Consider the following 17,946-nt stretch of genomic DNA (forward strand, 5'->3'; position numbering starts at 1 on the left):
TATTGTCTACTAGGAAGAATACAATAGTTTTGTTTTCTACTGTTTTACTTTTGTGTGATTTACTGGCCTTACACATCACAGTTAAAACAGTTGTAGCCATCTCATAAATCATCACCTTCATTCGATCCACTTTGGTCCAACTGTACACATATTGGTTTCATTATTTAAACAATTGGCTTTTTTGTGAGGAGTCTTTCCCTGTGAATAACCCGCAGAAATGTGGTGGCAGCCAGAAAGAACTCAGTCATTATTTGTAGGAAAAGAGGAATTAGCCATTTTTAGAACAGAGGGGTGATGGTAGAAAAAGCATTTTGTTAGCTTTTTTTAATCCTAACATTGCAGCCACATGATTCTGCCCCATTCTGACCACAGTGGCACTCCACTGACATTCTTCTCATTGGGGAAGGTTGGTTCACTCCCCTGACATTCTTCTCATTGGGGAAGGTTGGTTCTGTGTACAATCATTGAAGCTGTGCCAGACGGTTGGCAGGACTTCTAGAGATGGAGTCTTTCCCAGCAACTGCCTGAGAGGGTACACTCTTAGAAATAAGGGTTCCAACAGGGTTCTTTGGCTGTCCCCATATAAACAACAGTAGCAAGGCTATATACAGTAGCGAAGCCATAACAGTAGCGAGGCTATATACAGGCACCGGTTAGTCGGGCTGATTGAGGTAGTATGTACATGTAGATATGGTTAAAGTGACTATGCATATATGATAAACAGAGAGTAGCAGCAGCGTAAAAGAGGGTTTGGGGGGGGAGGGCACACAATGCAAATAGTCCGGGTAGCCATTTGATTACCTGTTCAGGAGTCTTATGGCCTGGGGGTAAAAACTGTTGACAAGCCTTTTTGTCCAAGACTTGGCACTCCGGTACCACTTGCCATGCGGTAGTGGAGAGAACAGTCTATGACTGGGGTGGCTGGGGTCTTTGACAATTTTTGGGCCTTCCTCTGACACCGCCTGGTGTAGAGATCCTGGATGGCAGGCAGCTTAGCCCCAGTGATGTAGTGGGCCGTACGCACTACCCTCTGTAGTGCCTTGTGGTCGGAGGCCGAGCAGTTGCCGTACCAGGCGGTGATGCAACCAGTCAGGATGCTCTCGATGTTGCAGCTGTAGAACCTTTTGAGGATCTCAGGACCCATGCCGAATCTTTTTAGTTTCCTGAGGTGGAATAGGCTTTGTCGTGCCCTCTTCACAACTGTCTTGGTGTGTTTGGACCATTCTAGTTTGTTGGTGATGTGGACACCAAGGAACTTGAAGCTCTCAACCTGGTCCATTACAGCCCCGTCGATGAGAATGGGGGCGTGCTCGGTCCTCCTTTTCCTGTAGTCCACAATCATCTCCTTAGTCTTGGTTACGTTGAGGGATAGGTTGTTATTCTGGCACCACCCGGCCAGGTCTCTGACCTCCTCCCTATAGGCTGTTTCGTTGTTGTCGGTGTTCAGGCCTACCACTGTTGTGTCGTCTGCAAACTTAATAATGGTGTTGGAGTCATGCCTGGCCATGCAGTCGTGGGTGAACAGGGAGTACAGGAGGGGACTGAGCACGCACCCCTGAGGGGCTCCAGCGTTGAGGATCAGCGTGGCAGATGTGTTGCTACCTACCCTCACCACCTGGAGTCGGCCCGTCAGGAAGTCCAGGATCCAGTTGCAGAGGGAGGTGTTTAGTCCCAGGGTCCTTAGCTGAGTGATGAGCTTTGAGGGCACTATGGTGTTGAACGCTGAGCTGTAGTCAATGAATAGCATTCTCACGTAGGTGTTCCTTTTGTCCAGGTGGGAAAGGGCAGTGTGGAGTACAATAGAGATTGCATCATTAGTGGATCTGTTTGGGCGGTATCACTGTGGGGATAACGTCCTCGATGCACTTATTGATAAAGCCAGTGACTGATGTGGTGTACTCCTCAATGCCATCGGAAGAATCCCGGGAACATGTTCCAGTCTGTGATAGCAAAACAGTCCTGTAGTTTAGCATCTGCTTCAAGCATTGATTATGCAAGAATGGGCTGCCATCAGTCAGGATGTGGCCCAGAAGTTAATTGATAGCTTGCAAGGGCGGATTGCAGAGGTCTTGAAAAAGAAGGGTCAACACTGCAAATATTGACTCTTAGTATCAGTGAAGTGGAGGTAGAGATGGTGGGGCAAGGCAATGTAGCCTCCAGGCTAATTTAGCTGAATTACGTAGGGACCTGGGCAGTTTTTTCCCTGGTTAAAGCAAAGAGAGCACTTGTAAGAGCTAGGTTCTCCATGCTCAAGGAGATGGATGCTCCCAGCTCCTTTCTTTGGTTTGGAAAGACAGAGCAGTGAAGCCAAGGGTTGTCTACGACTGTCTGATGGGCGGGTGACCTCTGTGGTGGGTGAGATGCGGGATCGGACTGTGGAGTTTTATACTGAGTTGAATAGGGAAGAACTGTGTGATCCTATGTGTGCTCAGGTCTTGTTCGCAGGACTCCCTAAGCTCTCTCTGGCACAGAGGGATGAAATTGACATTCCTCTGTTGTCCCATGAACTGGCAGAGGCCGTAACCCAGATGTCCCCCGGCCGTGCACCGGGGGTCGATGGACTCCCAGTGGATTTTTATGAAAAATTCTGGGGAATAATTGGACAGGACTTCTTTTGCATGTTGCGTGAATGAGTCGGGGTAGGAGAGTTGCCAATGAGCTGCCGTTCGGCGGCTCTGACTCTCCTGCCCAAAAAAGGGCACTTCTGTGAACTTATGAACTGGAGACCTGTGGCATTGCTCTGTGCGGACTACCAGATATTTGCCAAGGTCCTCGCTAACAGACTGAAGTCCCGTCTGGACTCTATAGTACACAAGGACCAGACATATTGTGTACCGGGATGCTCAATCACTGACAACTTGTTCTTAGTCAGGGACATTTTGGACTTGTCGTGACTGCTGTACCATACTGATGTTGGCTGGAAGGAACCAGCATGCGCGCTGCTGAGGAGAGCTGGCGGATTAGGGTTGGACCGGCAGCTGTTCCTCATGAAGCTGGAGAGGCTGAGTACAGCAGGTCTCTCAGATTTCTACTCTGCGGTGCTGAGGGCCTGGCAGCTGCTAAGGCCCACACGAGAAGGAGGTATGGAGCCTGGGCTGTGGGTGTGGGAGGAGCCTATCTTCCACAACCCAGCCATCCCTTTGAGATCGGTTCAGTCGGCCACCCTGCAGAGGCAACTGATGGCAGGGGGTTTACAAAGGCTGGGTGACCTGAGACTGCTGGGAGAGGAGGGGTGGAAAACCCCGGAAGTCCTGGCACAACAAACAGGACTAACATCTCAGGGGACCTCCAGTGGAGGGTTTTAGATGGAGCCCTGGCCACTAACAGCTGGTTGGCACGGAACGACCCGGGAGTCGGACAGGGGTGTCCTTTCTGTGTCATGAGTGAAACTGTGCATCATGTGTTTTCTGTGTGCACCAGGTTAATGCCATTAATGTCTCTGTTGGAATGTCTGTGTGCACCAGGTTAATGTCTCTCTGTTGGAATGTCTGTGTGCACCAGGTTAATGTCTCTGTTGGAATGTCTGTGTACACCAGGTTAATGTCTCTGTTGGAATGTCTGTGTGCACCAGGTTAATGTCATTAATGTCTCTGTTGGAATGTCTGTGTACACCAGGTTAATGTCTGTCTCTGTTGGAATGTCTGTGTACACCAGGTTAATGTCACTAATGTCTCTGTTGGAATGTCTGTGTGGGAGGTTGGGGGAGGTTTTTACTGTTGGGGTGTTCATAATGGGATACAGGTATTCAAATAAGGAAAATGCCAAATATGTGTTGTTGAATTTTCTATTTGCTCAGGCAAAGTTGGCTATTTGTCTAACAAGCAGGAACAGGGTCAAAGGTGGAGGGATAACAGACCCTTTACTATTGTTTAATGGGATGGTCTCTGTGCGCTGTAGGGTGGAGTTTGAGTTCTATAAGATTATAAAAAGTGTGGGGATGTTTCAGAAGATATGGTGTGTTGGGGGGGCTGTCTGTATAGCTGGGGGAGATGTTTCAGGAGATATGGTGTGTTGGGGGGCTGTCTGTATAGCTGGGGAAGATGTTTCAGGAGATATGGTGTGTTGGGGGGCTGTCTGTATAGCTGGGGAAGATGTTTCAGGAGATATGGTGTGTTGGGGGGCTGTCTGTATAGCTGGGGAAGATGTTTCAGGAGATATGGTGTGTTGGGGGGCTGTCTGTATAGCTGGGGAAGATGTTTCAGGAGATATGGTGTGTTGGGGGGCTGTCTGTATAGCTGGGGAAGATGTTTCAGGAGATATGGTGTGTTGGGGGGCTGTCTGTATAGCTGGGGGAGATGTTTCAGGAGATATGGTGTGTTGGGGGGCTGTCTGTATAGCTGGGGAAGATGTTTCAGGAGATATGGTGTGTTGGGGGGCTGTCTGTATAGCTGGGGAAGATGTTTCAGGAGATATGGTGTGTTGGGGGGCTGTCTGTATAGCTGGGGAAGATGTTTCAGGAGATATGGTGTGTTGGGGGGCTGTCTGTATAGCTGGGGAAGATGTTTCAGGAGATATGGTGTGTTGGGGGCTGTCTGTATAGCTGGGGAAGATGTTTCAGGAGATATGGTGTGTTGGGGGGGCTGTCTGTATAGCTGGGGGAGATGTTTCAGGAGATATGGTGTGTTGGGGGGCTGTCTGTATAGCTGGGGGAGATGTTTCAGGAGATATGGTGTGTTGGGGGGCTGTCTGTATAGCTGGGGAAGATGTTTCAGGAGATATGGTGTGTTGGGGGCTGTCTGTATAGCTGGGGAAGATGTTTCAGGAGATATGGTGTGTTGGGGGGCTGTCTGTATAGCTGGGGAAGATGTTTCAGGAGATATGGTGTGTTGTGGGGGCTGTCTGTATAGCTGGGGAAGATGTTTCAGGAGATATGGTGTGTTGGGGGGCTGTCTGTATAGCTGGGGAAGATGTTTCAGGAGATATGGTGTGTTGGGGGGCTGTCTGTATAGCTGGGGGAGATGTTTCAGGAGATATGGTGTGTTGGGGGGGCTGTCTGTATAGCTGGGGGAGATGTTTCAGGAGATATGGTGTGTTGGGGGGCTGTCTGTATAGCTGGGGGAGATGTTTCAGGAGATATGGTGTGTTGGGGGGCTGTCTGTATAGCTGGGGAAGATGTTTCAGGAGATATGGTGTGTTGGGGGGGCTGTCTGTATAGCTGGGGAAGATGTTTCAGGAGATATGGTGTGTTGGGGGGCTGTCTGTATAGCTGAGGAAGATGTTTCAGGAGATATGGTGTGTTGGGGGGCTGTCTGTATAGCTGGGGAAGATGTTTCAGGAGATATGGTGTGTTGGGGGGCTGTCTGTATAGCTGGGGAAGATGTTTCAGGAGATATGGTGTGTTGGGGGGCTGTCTGTATAGCTGAGGGAGATGTTTCAGGAGATATGGTGTGTTGGGGGGCTGTCTGTATAGCTGGGGAAGATGTTTCAGGAGATATGGTGTGTTGGGGGCTGTCTGTATAGCTGGGGAAGATGTTTCAGGAGATATGGTGTGTTGGGGGCTGTCTGTATAGCTGGGGAAGATGTTTCAGGAGATATGGTGTGTTGGGGGGGCTGTCTGTATAGCTGAGGAAGATGTTTCAGGAGATATGGTGTGTTTGGGGGCTGTCTGTATAGCTGGGGAAGATGTTTCAGGAGATATGGTGTGTTGGGGGCTGTCTGTATAGCTGGGGAAGATGTTTCAGGAGATATGGTGTGTTGGGGGGATGTCTGTATAGCTGGGGAAGATGTTTCAGGAGATATGGTGTGTTGGGGGCTGTCTGTATAGCTGGGGAAGATGTTTCAGGAGATATGGTGTGTTGGGGGCTGTCTGTACAGCTGGGGAAGATGTTTCAGGGGATATGGTGTGTTGGGGGCTGTCTGTATAGCTGGGGCAGATGTTTCAGGAGATATGGTGTGTTGGGGGGCTGTCTGTATAGCTGGGGAAGATGTTTCAGGAGATATGGTGTGTTGGGGGCTGTCTGTACAGCTGGGGAAGATGTTTCAGGAGATATGGTGTGTTGGGGGGCTGTCTGTATAGCTGGGGAAGATGTTTCAGGAGATATGGTGTGTTGGGGGGCTGTCTGTATAGCTGGGGAAGATAGGTTGGATATACGGTTGTAGAAGGGGTGAGGTTTTGGTTAATGTGATGTTGTTTTGTATCGTGGGGTCGAGGGCAAGGTGAGTATGCAGCACAAGGGATATTTGTTTTAATGAAATGAGGATGTATCATTAAAGAAAGACAAAAAGTCAAGTCTCTCCCCGTCTCTCTCCCTCTCTCCCCGTCTCTCCCCGTCTCTCTCCCCCGTCTCTCTCCCTCTCTCCCCGTCTCTCTCCCCCGTCTCTCTCCCTCTCTCCCCGTCTCTCTCCCCCGTCTCTCTCCCTCTCCCCCGTCTCTCCCCGTCTCTCTCCCCCGTCTCTCTCCCTCTCTCCCCGTCTCTCTCCCCGTCTCTCCTCTCTCCCCGTCTCTCTCCCCCGTCTCTCTCCCTCTCTCTCCCTCTCTCCCCGTCTCTCACCCCCGTCTCTCTCCCGTCTCTCTCCCGTCTCTCTCCTCCGTCTCTCTCCCCCGTCTCTCTCCCTTACACATGGAGATGTTACAACAGGCCATAGGGGTGCCTGGGGCTCTGGGAAAATAAACAGAGTTGAGAACATTAACACCCGGGGCCTGGGGTTGGATGGCTGGATGGATGCTCCACTGGCTACCAGCAGCTATCTGTTGGGAAAAATGTGTTTACATTGGACAAGCATATTTGTTTTGGATAATGACTGACTGCTGATTGTGCGGATCAAGACAACTTTTGTTTATTTCTTCTTTGGTCAAATTTCCACAGAAAAATTATCTAAATGAATCAGCCTGTTGCCACAAGTAACTTTGCTCGAGAAGAAGATTCTAGAGATGTATCTTGCCTCTTCATTCCACGGCTATCTATGACTACATGAAGAATAGTAAAGATTTATACAGTAAAGATTTATACAGTAAAGATTTATACAGTAAAGATTTATAAGGTATAGATGTATAAGGTATAGATGTATACGGTATAGATGTATACAGTATATATGTATATAGTATTGATTTATACAGTATTGATTTATACAGTATAGATTTATACAGTAAAGATTTATACAGTATAGATGTATACAGTATAGATGTATACAGTATTGATTTATACAGTATAGATGTATACAGTATTGATGTATACAGTATATAGTATTGATTTATACAGTATAGATTTATACAGTAAAGATTTATACAGTATAGATGTATACAGTATTGATTTATACAGTATAGATGTATACAGTATAGATGTATACAGTATTGATTTATACATGCTATATTCCTAATTTCAAAATATTTTTCTTTAGATTTCTTCTAACTTTATGCTCTTTTTCGTTAGCTTGACTAGACCGACTTCAGCACCAGATTATGCTCAGGCTTTCAGAGCGAAGAAGGCCTTGACACAGTGATATCTTTATTTGTTATCTGGTTTGGCACCAGAGGTGGTGTAGGAGGGACGTGGTTCTAAGAATTCTTTCAGTTGCAGCTTGCATTGTTCTCTGCAGAGTATAAACGGTCAGCTGGAAGCCGAAGCTAAACACAGCCAAGCACGTAGCCTCTCATTAATTTAGCTTTTAATGTTCCTCAGTGGGCAGGTGAAAGATTACAGGATCAGGGTTTCTGTTTTAATGTCAGCAGCGGATATTTTGATTACTACCCTACGAGCAGGTGGAGACATGAATCAGTCCGTGCTTGTAAGTAAATTCAGATAAGAATGAAGATTAGGTAAGTCTTCACTTGTCTTCATTTGCTACGCCATCATCATCATCATCATCATCGCCCAGTGTGTTTCCCAGTGCAATGCAGTCTTTTTTCAACACATTGCTTCAAGTGACCTCAGAAGGACATTGGTCAAGGAATGTTGGGCTTGGTTGACAATCAAGCACTCAGTGTCTCAAAACATCCCGTTTGGGTATGTTGAAACAAACAGAAATTGCATATCGATTTGATGAGAGCAAAGACAACAAATGCGAATGCCAGTAGTGTTCATTTTGGTTTGTGTGCGTGCAGGCAGCTAACAGAGCTTTGTGATCCGTCAGGACATCAGCCACTTCACATTGGGGGTGTCGGTACTGGAATAAAAGAGAGAGGAGCAGTCATCTCTTTATACTGGGATAAAGGAGAGAGGAGCAGTCATCTCTTTATACTGGGATAAAAGAGAGAGGAGCAGTCATCTCTTTATACTGGGATAAAAGAGAGAGGAGCAGTCATCTCTTTATACTGGGATAAAAGAGAGAGGAGCAGTCATCTCTTTATACTGGGATAAAGGAGAGAGGAGCAGTCATCTCTTTATACTGGGATAAAAGAGAGAGGAGCAGTCATCTCTTTATACTGGGATAAAAGAGAGAGGAGCAGTCATCTCTTTATACTGGGATAAAAGAGAGAGGAGCAGTCATCTCTTTATACTGGGATAAAGGAGAGAGGAGCAGTCATCTCTTTATACTGGGATAAAAGAGAGAGGAGCAGTCATCTCTTTATACTGGGATAAAAGAGAGAGGAGCAGTCATCTCTTTATACTGGGATAAAAGAGAGAGGAGCAGTCATCTCTTTATACTGGGATAAAGAGAGAGGAGCAGTCATCTCTTTATACTGGGATAAAGGAGAGAGGAGCAGTCATCTCTTTGTACTGGGATAAAGGAGAGAGGAGCAGTCATCTCTTTATACTGGGATAAAGGAGAGAGGAGCAGTCATCTCTTTATACTGGGATAAAAGAGAGAGGAGCAGTCATCTCTTTATACTGGGATAAAAGAGAGAGGAGCAGTCATCTCTTTATACTGGGATAAAAGAGAGAGGAGCAGTCATCTCTTTATACTGGGATAAAGAGAGAGGAGCAGTCATCTCTTTATACTGGGATAAAGGAGAGAGGAGCAGTCATCTCTTTATACTGGGATAAAAGAGAGAGGAGCAGTCATCTCTTTATACTGGGATAAAGGAGAGAGGAGCAGTCATCTCTTTATACTGGGATAAAAGAGAGAGGAGCAGTCATCTCTTTATACTGGGATAAAGGAGAGAGGAGCAGTCATCTCTTTATACTGGGATAAAGGAGAGAGGAGCAGTCATCTCTTTATACTGGGATAAAAGAGAGAGGAGCAGTCATCTCTTTATACTGGGATAAAAGAGAGAGGAGCAGTCATCTCTTTATACTGGGATAAAAGAGAGAGGAGCAGTCATCTCTTTATACTGGGATAAAGGAGAGAGGAGCAGTCATCTCTTTATACTGGGATAAAGGAGAGAGGAGCAGTCATCTCTTTATACTGGGATAAAAGAGAGAGGAGCAGTCATCTCTTTATACTGGGATAAAGAGAGAGGAGCAGTCATCTCTTTATACTGGGATAAAGGAGAGAGGAGCAGTCATCTCTTTATACTGGGATAAAGGAGAGAGGAGCAGTCATCTCTTTATACTGGGATAAAAGAGAGAGGAGCAGTCATCTCTTTATACTGGGATAAAGAGAGAGGAGCAGTCATCTCTTTATACTGGGATAAAAGAGAGAGGAGCAGTCATCTCTTTATACTGGGATAAAAGAGAGAGGAGCAGTCATCTCTTTATACTGGGATAAAGAGAGAGGAGCAGTCATCTCTTTATACTGGGATAAAAGAGAGAGGAGCAGTCATCTCTTTATACTGGGATAAAGGAGAGAGGAGCAGTCATCTCTTTATACTGGGATAAAGGAGAGAGGAGCAGTCATCTCTTTATACTGGGATAAAGGAGAGAGGAGCAGTCATCTCTTTATACTGGGATAAAGAGAGAGGAGCAGTCATCTCTTTATACTGGGATAAAAGAGAGAGGAGCAGTCATCTCTTTATACTGGGATAAAGGAGAGAGGAGCAGTCATCTCTTTATACTGGGATAAAGGAGAGAGGAGCAGTCATCTCTTTATACTGGGATAAAAGAGAGAGGAGCAGTCATCTCTTTATACTGGGATAAAGAGAGAGGAGCAGTCATCTCTTTATACTGGGATAAAGAGAGAGGAGCAGTCATCTCTTTATACTGGGATAAAGAGAGGAGCAGTCATCTCTTTATACTGGGATAAAAGAGAGAGGAGCAGTCATCTCTTTATACTGGGATAAAGGAGAGAGGAGCAGTCATCTCTTTATACTGGGATAAAAGAGAGAGGAGCAGTCATCTCTTTATACTGGGATAAAGAGAGAGGAGCAGTCATCTCTTTATACTGGGATAAAAGAGAGAGGAGCAGTCATCTCTTTATACTGGGATAAAGGAGAGAGGAGCAGTCATCTCTTTATACTGGGATAAAGGAGAGAGGAGCAGTCATCTCTTTATACTGGGATAAAGGAGAGAGGAGCAGTCATCTCTTTATACTGGGATAAAGGAGAGAGGAGCAGTCATCTCTTTATACTGGGATAAAGGAGAGAGGAGCAGTCATCTCTTTATACTGGGATAAAAGAGAGAGGAGCAGTCATCTCTTTATACTGGGATAAAAGAGAGAGGAGCAGTCATCTCTTTATACTGGGATAAAAGAGAGAGGAGCAGTCATCTCTTTATACTGGGATAAAAGAGAGAGGAGCAGTCATCTCTTTATACTGGGATAAAAGAGAGAGGAGCAGTCATCTCTTTATACTGGGATAAAAGAGAGAGGAGCAGTCATCTCTTTATACTGGGATAAAGGAGAGAGGAGCAGTCATCTCTTTATACTGGGATAAAGGAGAGAGGAGCAGTCATCTCTTTATACTGGGATAAAGGAGAGAGGAGCAGTCATCTCTTTATACTGGGATAAAAGAGAGAGGAGCAGTCATCTCTTTATACTGGGATAAAGGAGAGAGGAGCAGTCATCTCTTTATACTGGGATAAAGGAGAGAGGAGCAGTCATCTCTTTATACTGGGATAAAGAGAGAGGCAGCAGTCATCTCTTTATACTGGGATAAAGGAGAGAGGAGCAGTCATCTCTTTATACTGGGATAAAAGAGAGAGGAGCAGTCATCTCTTTATACTGGGATAAAGGAGAGAGGAGCAGTCATCTCTTTATACTGGGATAAAAGAGAGAGGAGCAGTCATCTCTTTATACTGGGATAAAGGAGAGAGGAGCAGTCATCTCTTTGTACTGGGATAAAGGAGAGAGGAGCAGTCATCTCTTTATACTGGGATAAAGGAGAGAGGAGCAGTCATCCCACCGATAGCCTTATCTGTGAATAAATATTAAAGTGAAGTAGGGTAACTATTAAATAACAGTTGACCCATTGTCCTGTTGCTACTGTTTCTTACTGTTTTCATATGGTCTGAGACCACTGCAGTTTTAGGGTGTTACTGTACCAGATCGAGCACCCTCATTATGAGACCAAAGTCAAAAAGCCTTTCTTAGAACATGAAATTACTGTGTCAAGAAACAGGACACATGTTGACTACCCGGTGGTTCTCACATAATACTGATGAACAGTTTTATCCTAGGAAGAATGTAATGTAATGATCCAGGAAGTAGGCTACCTACACACTACTGAAGGATTATTCAATTTCTCTGTTCTCTCGCTCCTAGGTGACAGACCAGGGGTTTCATCATGGAACGTTCTGGGTTATACAGCATAAAACCAGATGGGAAAATAAACACACACACAGAGCAGACAGAGAGAACCCTGTGAACTAACTCATGGCAGAGAGAGCACCCTGTGAACTAACTCATGGTAGAGAGAGCACCCTGTGAACTAACTCATGGCAGAGAGAGCACCCTGTGAACTAACTCATGGCAGAGAGAGAACCCTGTGAACTAACTCATGGCAGAGAGAGCACCCTGTGAACTAACTCATGGTAGAGAGAGCACCCTGTGAACTAACTCATGGTAGAGAGAGCACCCTGTGAACTAACTCATGGCAGAGAGAGCACCCTGTGAACTAACTCATGGCAGAGAGAGCACCCTGTGAACTAACTCATGGCAGAGAGAGCACCCTGTGAACTAACTCATGGCAGAGAGAGCACCCTGTGAACTAACTCATGGTAGAGAGAGCACCCTGTGAACTAACTCATGGCAGAGAGAGCACCCTGTGAACTAACTCATGGCAGAGAGAGCACCCTGTGAACTAACTCATGGCAGAGAGAGCACCCTGTGAACTAACTCATGGCAGAGAGAGCACCCTGTGAACTAACTCATGGTAGAGAGAGCACCCTGTGAACTAACTCATGGCAGAGAGAGCACCCTGTGAACTAACTCATGGTAGAGAGAGCACCCTGTGAACTAACTCATGGTAGAGAGAGCACCCTGTGAACTAACTCATGGCAGAGAGAGCACCCTGTGAACTAACTCATGGCAGAGAGAGCACCCTGTGAACTAACTCATGGCAGAGAGAGCACCCTGTGAACTAACTCATGGTAGAGAGAGCACCCTGTGAACTAACTCATGGCAGAGAGAGCACCCTGTGAACTAACTCATGGTAGAGAGAGCACCCTGTGAACTAACTCATGGCAGAGAGAGCACCCTGTGAACTAACTCATGGCAGAGAGAACACCCTGTGAACTAACTCATGGTAGAGAGAGCACCCTGTGAACTAACTCATGGCAGAGAGAGCACCCTGTGAACTAACTCATGGCAGAGAGAGCACCCTGTGAACTAACTCATGGCAGAGAGAGCACCCTGTGAACTAACTCATGGCAGAGAGAACACCCTGTGAACTAACTCATGGCAGAGAGAACACCCTGTGAACTAACTCATGGCAGAGAGAGCACCCTGTGAACTAACTCATGGCAGAGAGAGCACCCTGTGAACTAACTCATGGTAGAGAGAGCACCCTGTGAACTAACTCATGGCAGAGAGAGAACCCTGTGAACTAACTCATGGCAGAGAGAACACCCTGTGAACTAACTCATGGTAGAGAGAACACCCGGTGAACTAACTCATGGCAGAGAGAGCACCCTGTGAACTAACTCATGGCAGAGAGAGCACCCTGTGAACTAACTCATGGTAGAGAGAGCACCCTGTGAACTAACTCATGGTAGAGAGAGCACCCTGTGAACTAACTCATGGCAGAGAGAGCACCCTGTGAACTAACTCATGGCAGAGAGAGCACCCTGTGAACTAACTCATGGTAGAGAGAGCACCCTGTGAACTAACTCATGGCAGAGAGAGAACCCTGTGAACTAACTCATGGTAGAGAGAGCACCCTGTGAACTAACTCATGGTAGAGAGAGCACCCTGTGAACTAACTCATGGTAGAGAGAGCACCCTGTGAACTTACTCATGGTAGAGAGAGAACCCTGCAGAATGAACTAATTTTTTTCACCTTTATTTAACTAGGTAGGCTAGTTGACAACAAGTTCTCATTTACATCTGCGACCTGGCCAAGATAAAGCAAAGCAGTGCGACACAAACAACAACACAGAGTTACAAATGGAGTAAATAAGCGTACAGTCAATAACATAATTTAGAAAAAAGAAAGTCTATATACAGTGTGTGCAAATGGTGTGAGGAGGTAAGGCAATAAATAGGCCATAGTAGTGAAGTAATTACAATTTAGCAGATTAATACTGGAGTGATAGATGAGCAGATGGTGATGTGCAAGTAGAAATACTGGTGTGCAAAAGAGCAGAAAACTAAATAAAAACAATATGGGGATGAGGTAGTTGGGTGGGCTATTTACAGATGGACTATGTACAGCTGCAGCGATCGGTTAGCTGCTCAGATAGCTGATGTTTAAAGTTAGTGAGGGAAATATAAGTCCCCAGCTTCAGTGATTTTTGCAACTCGTTCCAGTCACTGGCAGCAGAGAACTGGAATGAAAGGCGGCCAAATGAGGTGTTGGCTTTGGGGATGATCAGTGAGATATACCTGCTGGAGCGCGTGCTACGGGTGGGTGTTGTTATCGTGACCAGTGAGCTGAGATAAGGCGGAGCTTTACCTAGCATAGACTTATAGATGACCTGGAGCCAGTGGGTCTGGCGACGAGTATTTAGCGAGGGCCAGCCGACGACAGCATACAGGTCGCAGTGGTGGGTGGTATAAGGGGCTTTGGTAACAAAACGGATGGCACTGTGATAGACTACATCCAGTTTATTGAGTAGGGTATTGGAAGCTATTTTGTAAATGACATCGCCGAAGTCGAGGATCGGTAGGATAGTCAGTTTTACGAGGGTATGTTTGGCGGCGTGAATGAAGGGGGCTTTGTTGCGAAATAGGAAGCCGATTCTAGATTTAATTTTGGGATTGGAGATGTTTAATATGAGTCTAGAAGGAGAGTTTACAGTCTAACCAGACACCTAGGTATTTGTAGTTGTCCACATATTCTAAGTCAGAACCGTCCAGAGTAGTGATGCTAGTCGGGCGGGCGGGTGTGGGCAGCGAATGTTTGAAGAGCATACATTGGCTTTACTAGCGTTTAAGAGCAGTTGGAGGCCACAGAAGGAGTGTTGTATGGCATTGAAGCTTGTTTGGAGGTTAGTTAACACAGTGTCCAAAGAGCTAACTCATGGCAGAGAGAACACCCTGCAGAACTAACTCAAGGCTCACACACTTCCAACTGGTTCAGATAGGCCTGGTCGGTCGCTGGGCCGTGTGGGAGATGAGGCCTGGTCGGTCGCTGGGCCATGTGGGAGACGAGGCCTGGTCGGTCGCTGGGCCGTGTGGGAGACGAGGCCTGGTCGGTCGCTGGGCCGTGTGGGAGACGAGGCCTGGTCGGTCGCTGGGCCATGTGGAAGACAAGGCCTGGTCTGTCGCTGGGCCATGTGGGAGACGAGGCCTGGTCTGTCGCTGGGCCATGTGGGAGACGAGACCTGGTCTGTCGCTGGGCCATGTGGGAGACGAGGCCTGGTCTGTCGCTGGGCCATGTGGGAGACGAGGCCTGGTCTGTCGCTGGGCCATGTGGGAGACGAGGCCTGGTCTGTCGCTGGGCCATGTGGGAGATGAGGCCTGGTCTGTCACTGGGCCATGTGGGAGATGAGGCCTGGTCTGTCACTGGGCCATGTGGGAGATGAGGCCTGGTCTGTCGCTGGGCCATGTGTGAGACAGGGAGAGAGAGAGAGAGTTTTGCTGTCTGGCTCACAGTACAAAGCCTTCAGAGTCGATGACTCCGATTAATCTTTTACCAGCCAGCGCAACCAATATATCACTGAAGAATACCCATGTGTCCTCCTGGCCAGTGTGAAAAGCGGAGTTATAACAGCAGCGTGCTAGGAGAGAAAAACACGTCTCCCACTGATGGCTTTTTGTTTGACTTAACATCTCACTGGGAGCGCAACGCTGAGACACAGATACATTTTATGTGGTTTCAGTTGGTTGGAAGAAAGACACATGTAGAAGGATGTGTTCAACCCATCTGTGGCTGAAAACAATCATGCCAGCCAACATATTTAGTGTGTGTGTGTGTGTTTTGTGTGGTGTGTGTGTGTGTGTGTGTGTGTGTGTGTGTGTGTGTGTGTGTGTGTGTGTGTGTGTGTGTGTGTGTGTGTGTGTGTGCTGTTCAGTCAATTCTCTTTATTATTCTCTATATATCTTTGAGACATTCCCTCTAAACTGTTTCTATACCCAGGTCACGTTTGTGTGTATTTCCACCCCCAGTCATAATGATGATGAACCACTGACGTGGCTCATTCAGGGTCAGTCATCTCCCCCACAGTACAGTAGTTATTACTATAACAGAACAGTCTGGACATTGTATAAATCAGCTGAAACTGAATTAAACGAAGCTATTGTCTGTGGGTGGGTAGACTCAATAGAGTTAGATCATCCAACAGAAAGGCCAGGGTTTGTATTTCCAATATGTTATTTTTTTGGTACAAAGGAATGTCATAATGTCTGTGCTCAGCAACACAACAGCTGGAGTACAAAGAATATATTTGCAGATGTCATGCCGGGGCCCTCAGAGAGCTGTAGAATGAGGAAGTATGTCTGGAAGAACGGCCATTGTGTCAGTGTAGTGTTGAGTCCAGGGATGTATGGACTAGAATATAAACCTCTTGAGAGACATTAGCTGGGGAAGTCAAGCTGATTTCCACTGCTCTGACAATAAACAGGCATGAAACAGACATGAAGTGTGATGGAGTTGTGTCTGTTTTGGGTTCCGTCCATTTGCCTTTGAACTTGTAAAGCCTCAACCTTCTTCAGGCTGATGCAGTCTAGCTCATGGGAAAGGATATGGCTGAATGTTCCCATTCCAAATGCTCTGCTGCTATGACATTTTGTAGGGGCTACTCAACCAAGTTTCAGTTGCTTGATAATAAACAAAATAGACAAATAAGGTGGATAAAACAGGAGTTCATCTTTCACCAGCTCTTCTTTCTTGTTTGCTTACCGTGGTGTTTAACAGGGGCTCAGAATGGTAAATGAAGTCTGAGGCTTTTCATTTTAATGGCACGTAAATCCCACTCACTGCTGAGATGACTGCTTAATGGACCAGATGCAAATAACTCGTGGCTTCCAGTACATTTACCTCAGTACCTGGAAAACAGAACATTAACTGTTGGATGGGATTCCTTTCATGGGCAGGTTGACCCCCCCCCTTTCCATTATCAAGACACGCCCGTTTGTCCTAATGCATTTCCAACAAATGAAGTCGGCTTCATTAGGAGCACCAGGTTGTGCGTATCAAATTACACCCTATTCCCTACATAGTACACTACTTTAGACCACAGCCCTATGGGCCCTGATTGAAAATGAGTGCACTATATAGGAAATAGGGTTTCATTTGGGACGCAGCCTGTTCCTGGGTTCAGTCACCACTTTGGCATGGAGCCTGTAAGGCTGTGACGTCAGGTCTGTCTGCTCGGTGGGAGCTGCTGAACCCACAACCCCCAGGGTCGTCACTTTAAAAACCCACCGTCTGTTTCTCAGCGGCACGTCACTGAACCCACAACCCCCCTCCTCCTCCTCGCTCAACACTTTTTGACATTCTGAAAGCAGTTCAAGGGTATTCTTTGCCCCGAAAAGAGGGAAAATATTATAAACAAAACGGCTTCCAAGAGAAACATTTGTGTCTGCCTTTAGTCTCTGTCAATGCCATGTTCCTGACATTGTTTCCTTGAGCCGGTGATACCTAAACTCTTCAGACCTTCTGTCAGTCATGTAATTCCTGCGGTGAACTACTTTGAACTACTATAAAGGGAATATGGTGCCATTTGTAATGTTGCCAGTATGGATCCTAATGGGCCCTATCGGCCCTTCCTGTTCCATAGGAAAAGCTACAGATACAACCCCTTCTCTGTTTCCCAGACTGTTCCCCACCCTTTGTTAATGGGGTCACATGTATTTGGCCTGGGGTCACATGTATTTGGCCTGGGGTCACATGTATTTGGCCTGGGGTCACATGTATTGGACCTGGGGTCACATGTATTGGGCCTGGGGTCACATGGATTGGACCTGGGGTGACATGTATTTGACCTGGGGTCACATGTATTGGACCTGGGGTCACATATTCTAGCAGTAAGTACGCCACTAACAGAATGTGTCAGTTCAGTGTGCAATATGGATGATGGATTTGGTTTTACAAGACATGAACAATATGTAAGACGTGGGTAACGTGCCATCTATGAATCATGTTGAGTGTCTATTTTGTATACAGCAGTAATGTGTGTCTAAGACAGCTTTCCACTCAGGGACATTACAGTTCATCCTATCCATAGTGTTAAGTGTTTTCCTTAGTTCCTTTAAGGTACAGCAGTACCCTCTCCAGCAACCCTTTGAAACACCATCCGGCAGCTCAGAACTCTACCATTCATATTATTTAGTGGTTGTTTCTCAATGCCAAACTGCCATAGGGGCTTTTCTTACAATAAGGAGAGGAGAGAAAAGCACACGTTGATCATTTTCACCAGAGGAGCTACGACATAAAAAAGGAAACCATATCGTTACTGATTTACTTTGGTATTGGTCATAACTCTTCCATGAAAGATGGAAGATGGGGCGGCAGGGTAGCCTAGTGGTTAGAGCGTTGGACCAGTAACCGAAAGTTTGCACGTTCAAATCCCTGAGGTACAAATCTGTCGT

General features: G+C 46.5%; 1 protein-coding gene across 4 annotated transcripts in view; it reads left to right on the forward strand.

Annotated features, from left to right (window-relative positions):
- LOC106589012 (four and a half LIM domains protein 3) overlaps positions 1–17,946 on the forward strand; it is a 42,954-nt gene that overhangs the window by 16,884 nt on the left and 8,124 nt on the right. The window contains exon 1 of one of the 4 annotated variants that reach the window (XM_045709843.1): positions 7,503–7,725. The exons of the other annotated variants lie outside the window; for them this stretch is intronic. The gene's annotated coding sequence lies outside the window, so the exon portion shown is untranslated. Of the gene's footprint in view, positions 1–7,502; positions 7,726–17,946 lie in introns of those variants that run through there. 4 annotated transcript variants of the gene reach the window in all.

The sequence above is a fragment of the Salmo salar genome, chromosome ssa27 (genome assembly GCF_905237065.1).
Source record: "Salmo salar chromosome ssa27, Ssal_v3.1, whole genome shotgun sequence".
NCBI classification, from domain to species: Eukaryota; Metazoa; Chordata; class Actinopteri; order Salmoniformes; family Salmonidae; genus Salmo; species Salmo salar.